Genomic DNA, 7,706 nt, shown 5'->3' on the forward strand with positions numbered 1-7,706 from the left:
CCCCAGAGATCCAAGGCTTCCTGTTGATTGTGTACTGCTCCTTGCTGGGGGAGGAGAAGGTAGGGAAATGTTTTCCATCCATTGTGGTGACACACCAGGGGAACCTCATGGAAACAAAGACTTCTCTGACCTCTTGAATCCCACTGGGGAAGGACTGCATGTGCCAAACACCTTCTGAGCCATCCCACGTGAGGCTGACTTCCTAATCCTAAACTCATTATTTGCAACTCAGGGGTGGAAGCATGTGGCTGCCAGCTCCCAAATGACTGATTCAGCCCACTCAGGACTCTCTGATCCTCTTGAGGTGGATTGCATCTTCTGCCCCACAAAAGGACTGAGCTCACCACAGATCAGGCTGAGTGTGTCTCTCCCTCCCCTGGCAGTCCTCCCAGATTACAGCATGACCCTCAGCTATGAGTCACCTCTTTTCTCACAAACCCAGACACTGTACAGAGCAGGCAGTTGCTCATCTGCGCCAATGCTGAGAATTTACTGCGGCAAAGTGAGTTTGGCCTGCAGTGATTCCTTCTCTGCATGTGACCTTCCTGACTTTTGCTGGTCTTTCTATGTAGAGCATCTTTGTGCAACTGCTTCCCCAAGCATGGACTAGCAGCAGTGCTTGAGAGGAGAGAGGGAAAATCCTGTGGGGCTCTTGCAGTGCCAAGGAAAAAGTGACAGCCAGGTGCTGACCATGCAGTGGGGCTTTCCATGGATTAATTTCTGGAGACAATGCCTGGCAGTTTGCCCCAGCCCTGCTGGCTGTAATCAATACTTTATATTGGGCACTGATGTTGTTGGTGTGAGTGCTCCTCCCATGCATCAGTGGAGATGAGTAGGGTCAGCGTGACCAGTGACCACTGTGCCTGATCATCCTGGCAGAGCCCAGTGAGGAGCACCAAGGCTTGGGGGGAAGACAGGTAGGCTGTTGAATGAGTTGCCAACTTTGTACCTTCCATCACACATGTTCATGCGCTCTAAGCCTGCCGGTTCCCACTTGCAAGCCAGAGAATCTAATTTTGAGAGCAATGCCAGTACTGCTTTTGGTATCAATTTTGCTGTGTCAATCCAAATACCTGCTCCAGGGCTGGAGGCGTGAGCAGTGCCTGGGCTATCCCAGGTGCAGGCAGGGTGTCAGGTGCACCAGGCAGCCACAGGGCTGAGACCCAAATCCTGCCGCCTCTGCTGGCTGGGATGCACAACCAGAGAAGTGAATCAGCACCACTGTGATGCACAGTCATGAGAGAGCTGACTCCTCCTAGGAGGGCTATGAGGATGCTGGGTTTGAGGAAAGGCAACTTCAAAGTCCCACTCCTGCTCTCTGCTTGTTTCCACACCTGCGTGCTTCCAGCACTTTCAAAGGAGGAAAAGCTAGCCCAAAACTCTGTGTTTTGCTTTGGTTTGTTTGTTTCCTCTCTTCTGGAGCTGCGTTCCTCTTAAGTCGTCTGGTTTAGCATTTTGCCAGCTTGGCTAAGTATCTTGTAAAGAAATCATTTATAATAAAGCTAGTATGCTGGGGTTTATCATTTATAAGTGTGGGTCAGGGTTTAGTTCACTGTGTTAAACTCTCCATGCTGCATGTGATTTTTCAAGCTTTGTCAGGAACAAAAAGTTCTGGGGATGTGCAAAGCATGACTGCATGGTTTCCATGGAGACTCTGCTAGTTAGGCTGTGGAAATCCTGAAAAGGCCAGAGGATGACTGACAATACAAGGTCTTAGCGGCTGATCTGAAGAGCCAGACTGAATTAATGAGATTTTTCACAGAGAGTTATTAGCAAGGCTAGCACAGTATGGCACTTAGGCCTCTTTCGTTTTCTCAGCTGCAGTCTTGGAAAACAGAAATGGAAATATCTAATTGCTGTTTTTTAAGCCCTTTTAAGATTATTCCAACCTATAACATTTTAAGAATGTAATGAAAAGCAGGTTTGTTTGCTTTTTTATCATTTGGTTACTGTTATTACTGTGTTTTTTTGGTGGCAGTTGCCCTTTATCTGTACAGAGATGGGAAATTCAATAATACTTATTACATTGAGCAGTTAATTCCCACATACTGTGAACACATTACTGTTCAAAGTAAGTTATCTCGAGTTCCATTTAGAGCCAAGCACAAGATACCATGGCTTTATATCTCCTAGGGCCATATTAATTATTTATTACTGACTGCTAACACAAACTGTTAACTCTGGCTAGTAATAGTTTGTTCATTTCTCTATCACTTACTGCTTCTTCCCTGTGTTTCTGCCTACCCCCTTTCAGCAGTCTGCTCAGGCTATGAATGTATGTATATTTTTGGACCAAATTAAAACAACACCAAAACGATTATCAGTCTGAGATGCTGAGTTTTGATCAGGACCTAACTTTCCTGAAAGTTTTGCAGTATCTGAATTGCAGGATTTCACTGGACAATTAACAGGTGGATGGTCAATAGTTAGAGGGAGATGTCTATTTGCCAGTGAACTAAATGGATGTATCTGCCTGTTGCTGGTAGAAGTAGGTTGTTTGCTTTTTAATTTTCAACCAATACAACAAAAAAGTGTTTGAACACTCTCCTCCTTTCGCTGGAAAATGCAGTATCTGCTGAAATCAGCACAGCTGGTACAGCAAAGCAGCATGTTGGGGACTGCTATTTCTTGTTGGTTTGCACAAGTGCACATGCTCATATGTTTCTGGGAGATGTAAAACCATAATGTTGCTGCTGAGTAATCCTCAACAAAAGCACATGCGGGCTGCATTCCTTGGATTCCTGTACAGTAGACTAATCCACTTAATCTTGCTGTTAGTTTCTCTGGCTGGAATTTCACAGTCCCTTTTGATTTACTGGTTTGTAAATATCTGATTAAATACTTGGGGGAGGGGAAGGGGAGAGGATATCATCTCTGAAGACCCCCTCTTTCCTCTCAAATGGTTTTGTGGGAAGGAAATGTGTAAAATGAAGTAGGGGTTAGCTGGTCTTATTTGGCCATCATTTTGTCATCATCTTACGATTTTAAAAAATATTTGTTCGGTAGTTTTCTCTGTTCTCAGCTGTTCAGTGCATGGGCAATGTCTCTTTTTTGCCATGTGGCAACATTTCCACTCACCAAGATTCAAAAATTTTTACTATTATTTTTTTCTTTTTCTGGTTGTGTTTTTTTAAACAAAGACACTAACCAGGATGTGTGGAAGTTTTCTTTGCTATATAGTTATAGACAAGCACAGAACACAGGAGCTAGATGTTTGCTGTGAAGCAAATTCCCAGAAACCTGCTGTTTAGGAGGAGGCATGCATATGAACACAAGATAAATCCCGAGCTAAGTAGACAGATAAATGAGAGAGCTTGGTCTCAGAAGGTGCTCAACTGATACAAATATCAATTTAGGACCTGCCCTTGAAATATAAAGGTATAAGTAAATAATAGAGGTGGCTCACCTGACTTAGTGAGCCATAAAGGATGGGAAATTAAACACTGAGCTCCCAAAATAAACTCTCCATTTAAAATAATAAGTTACCACAACCCGCTGCATCTTCAGCCCCTGCGAGTGCCCTGCTTTTGTGAGTGTCGTGGCTGTGAGCGAGGCTGTCCCCAGGCAGGGTCCCGCAGGGTCCGGTCGCAGCTGCTCCGCTCCGCTCCGCGCAGCTCTGACTCACAGCCGGTCCTCCCCCTGCGTGCTGTGAGATGACTCCGTGCCGGAGCGTGAGGACACTTCCCAGCTCATCGGAAAATTCCTCCGCAGCCCCACACTGCCTTCGACAGTCTCGAAGGAGGATGAGCTGTAGGTCGCTGCCTTCCTCCCCCTCCTGCAGTCACGCATCCCGCTGAGCAGCTTATGGGTGTCCCCAGACAGTGCTGCCGGTGGGAAGGATCCGGCAGAAGCCAGGCGTAACTATCCATCAAGAAATGAATCACAGCAGGTCTGAAGAAGTGAGCAGGCAAATAAACACACATATGGGCTACCTGACAACACAATGTTTGCAGTAGCTTTACTCAGGGAGAAAGGATAAAATCTCCCACGCTCTCCAGGGCTGTCCAGAGACATTTACAATTAGATCCAAATTGGGTTTAGGCAACAGATTTAAGTCTGAGTTGAATTGCCTGGACTTGGATCTGAAGATGCCAAATCCCGTGAACTAACCTCTGCCCAAAGTGATGAGAACTGCACAAGAACAACCTCTCTCTCACAGCGCTCCTGCCATCTGGGCTGGTGCCAGGTCCCAGGGCGTGGAGACACAGCCTGCTCCCAGGATGGACCATGCTAGTGGGATTTCAGCTGCATCTGAATGGGAAGTGGAAAACAGATTTTTCTAAACTTTGGCTGTAAACCAGAGCTAAAGCCATTGGGGCAGTCAGGCCCTTGGGTATCAAGCTGATTTTATTTGAAAGCTTGGAAGTTTTTGTTCTGATATTTTGGCTTTAGCATGCCTGAAATGCTCAGAGGAAGCACTGGGAATGCTGTGAATCTCACCACCCATACTGTTAAACTCCTACAGCCAACATAGCCCCAGTCATTCTTTTGAAAGGGCTCCCTGGTAGGATTGCTGCAGCTGAAAGTCAGGTAAGAAGCAATGGGCAGTCAGTGGAAAGAAGTAGGGTCTCACAAGGGTATTCCCACAGTGAATTGATAAGAAGGGTGATAGATAAATGCCACCTGAACTTTGGGTTGAAGATGTAAAGCAGATAAGTGAACCATAATGACTCAAAGGCAATAAATCTTCTGTTCCAGACAAAATTAATCCAAGGCTGTCACAGGAGGCTAGAGAGGAAATTTGGAAACCCCTTTGGAGTGAATGTCTGCCAAACTTGGAAACACATACATTGTGGTATGACCTGTCAGTCTGCATGAGCCATGCTGCTGGGGTGCAAGCCAGACCCTTTGGCTTTTTGTCCCTCACAGTGCAGACAGTGCTGCAAAGGAAGGATAATACAGGAACTCACAGAAAAGTTTTGTCTATCCAGGCATGTGTCTGCTTTCAAATAAGCTTAAGTAAAAGCGGACAAGAGAGAAAATACACAGCAGCAAGGTAAGACTTAATAGGATGCCAGCTGGTTTAATCAAATCCTCTCTCATGTGTGCCCACACTGAGAAATGAATGCTTGCTTACACAAGGCTAAGGCTGACCTGTGCTAGCAAACTACCATGCTGGTTCTTTGAGCGTGTTACAGCCTCCCAGCTTGCTGACCATCTGGTGGTCTCTCCAGGATTAGACAGGTCTCTGAGTCCTGTTCATATCAAGGCAGCTGAATGGTTTGATGCCACTATTTCATGGCATGCACTGCTTGGTGGCATTAGGAGCTTGGCAGGTCCCTGCCCCGTGACCCACTGGGTCTTGAGGAGATTGTGAGTGGGTGTCTGCAGACTGCAACCCTCTACCTCCCCTAACCTCTCTTTCTGCCCAGCTGCACCCACCCCTGTGGGCTGGGGAGTGGCTCAGGGCAGGAAGGTTATCTTTGCTGCTATCAGGGCAAGAGGTTTTGTTTTTTTTTAGATTACTCTGTAAAGTCTGGACAGAGAGATGAAAAGAGTCAGTGTAAAGAGGTCTGTGCATGCCAGACTGTCTTGCCTGTGCTCTGGCTCTGAAAACACAGGGAAAATGTGAAAGGATGGGTTCAATCTAGCCAGATTGATTAAAGATGGCTCTGCCCACGTTTCAAGTGGCAGATGTAGTACGGGGGTGGGCTCTGATTCATTTTGGTGCAAAGGCAGCAAGGCTCTGCCAAATCCTCTGCTTGAGCCAAAATGGTGGATGTTGAGCTGAAGAGGATAGACCCACCAGCACAGCCTGTTGTTCCAATAGATCCTCTTAGAGAGCAACAATTTCCACCTGGGAAATGCTGAAAACACCTTGTTGGAAGTTCAGATCATCCTGAAATGCCCTTTGTTGGGGGTGAGCTGTGAAATGGAGGCGGGCCTGAGCTGCAGGCAATTTAATATACAGGGAAAACCCTTTTCCATCATCCTGCATTACACATTACAGGGAATATTTTAAAAGTGGGCAGTTCATTGTCATTCAAAGGCCAGATTTAAAAGCCATCTGGAAAGATGGTTACTGTCTGCCCAGCTCTGGTGTTTCAGAGCTCACTGGTGTTGATGAGAGGGAGCCTGGTAGCTCTGAGCCCTTTCTGACCTGCCCCTCAGCAGAAAAAGGTGGGATGCAGGGACGTGAAAAAATCCACCCTCCCTGCCATCCCTCCAGGTGTGGTGACAGCATCTCTCTTGCTGATTGTCAGTGAGTTTACTGACTGCTAATGAAGTGGAGGGAGCAGTGACTTTCAGTGATATCCATACAAAAATGAATGTGTGAAAACCACTGGCTATTTTTGGAAAATTCTGCCCTGCCTTCTCCACCCCACCCCCCGATTTAAGCATCATCCTGTGTGAGGTGGGGGTTTTTTATGACTATATATGGTTGTTGTTGGGGTTTTGCAGCAGTGAAGTTAATAAAGATGGATATCAGCAACAAACTGTCAAGTCCTGAGCTGGAGAGATTTTTCACTCAGTGAAATAGACCAGAGAAAATAAATAATCCAAGAAGTGGTAGAGCTTGTAAATATTGACATGTACAAGCAAGGAAAGAAAAGTTAGGCAAAATAAAAAATGGGCTGGGAATCGCTATTTTTCAGGTTATTGCTTGAAAAAAAAAAAACAACTTTTACTTAGCATCCTGTCTAGAAGAGTTAATGTTTTTCAATTAGAAGGCTTTAGGTGTTTGAAGGGGCGTGTTGCTGTTTCTCCTAGACAGCATCTATATTTGAGGGTCAGTCCTCCTTCCCAGGCTTTGGGACCACAGTGAGCATTAGTCCTTCATCCCTGTGTTATCTATTCCTATATCATGGGTATAGGGACACCCATTACAGAGAAGACTGAGGAAAGAGGAAAGGAACGCAGGGTGAGAGGCAGAAGAGATCAGAGGGAAACTGCACTTTTCTCTGGTTTACCACCAGAAAAGCGATCTTAAGATCTCCACAAGAATACCTTTTAACCTCAGCTGGGGTCCAGGCCTATTGCCCAGTAATTTTGCATTGCTTGCCCCCAGATCACACAGGGAGATGCAGAGCTGCACAGGTCCCACTAGCTGTTGTTCCCTCTCCCATACAGGGGAGAGTTTTGGCTCCCTGGGGTCTGCCACTGTGACACCTGGTTGTCACACACCAGCTAACTAGCTGAAAACATTTTTAAAACACCTCCTGCTTTGTTTTGTTTTCCTCTACCTTCTTAAAAGCTTTAAGAAGCTACTAGGTTTATCATCTGTAGTTAACCCATCCACTGGTTGCCTGGTTGTTTAACTGGTTTATTGCCCAAGTCCTGCTTTCTTCAAGCCAGTTTATCATCTTTATGACTGCAGGAGAATTTGCATTGCTGCCCTGCCTGTACACCCTCTGGAAAGGCTCCAGACCTTTGAATGTTGCAACCACATGAAGAGAAAGCCAGTGATGTAACCTTAAAGAGGAACTTTTTTTTGCAGTCAAGGTGGGAAATCTTTTGTTCCACCCTGGCATAACATAACAGTGCCAGTGAGCGTAAATAGCAGTGGTGCAGTAGCCAGTAGCGTTTCAGCCTCTCGTTATACCTTAGTGAGGTTACTGGGGATGGTGATCTTACAAGGCAGGCATAAAATTCAAAATTTAAAAACAGTGTTTCCAGATACTCAGTGAAATTAATGGAAGGGAAAGAATAGTGGTCTTTAATTATTTCAAACCCAGACCGTTAAGGCAGATGTACATCATCAGTCT

The sequence above is a fragment of the Anomalospiza imberbis genome, chromosome 1 (assembly GCF_031753505.1).
Source record: "Anomalospiza imberbis isolate Cuckoo-Finch-1a 21T00152 chromosome 1, ASM3175350v1, whole genome shotgun sequence".
Lineage (NCBI taxonomy): Eukaryota > Metazoa > Chordata > Aves > Passeriformes > Viduidae > Anomalospiza > Anomalospiza imberbis.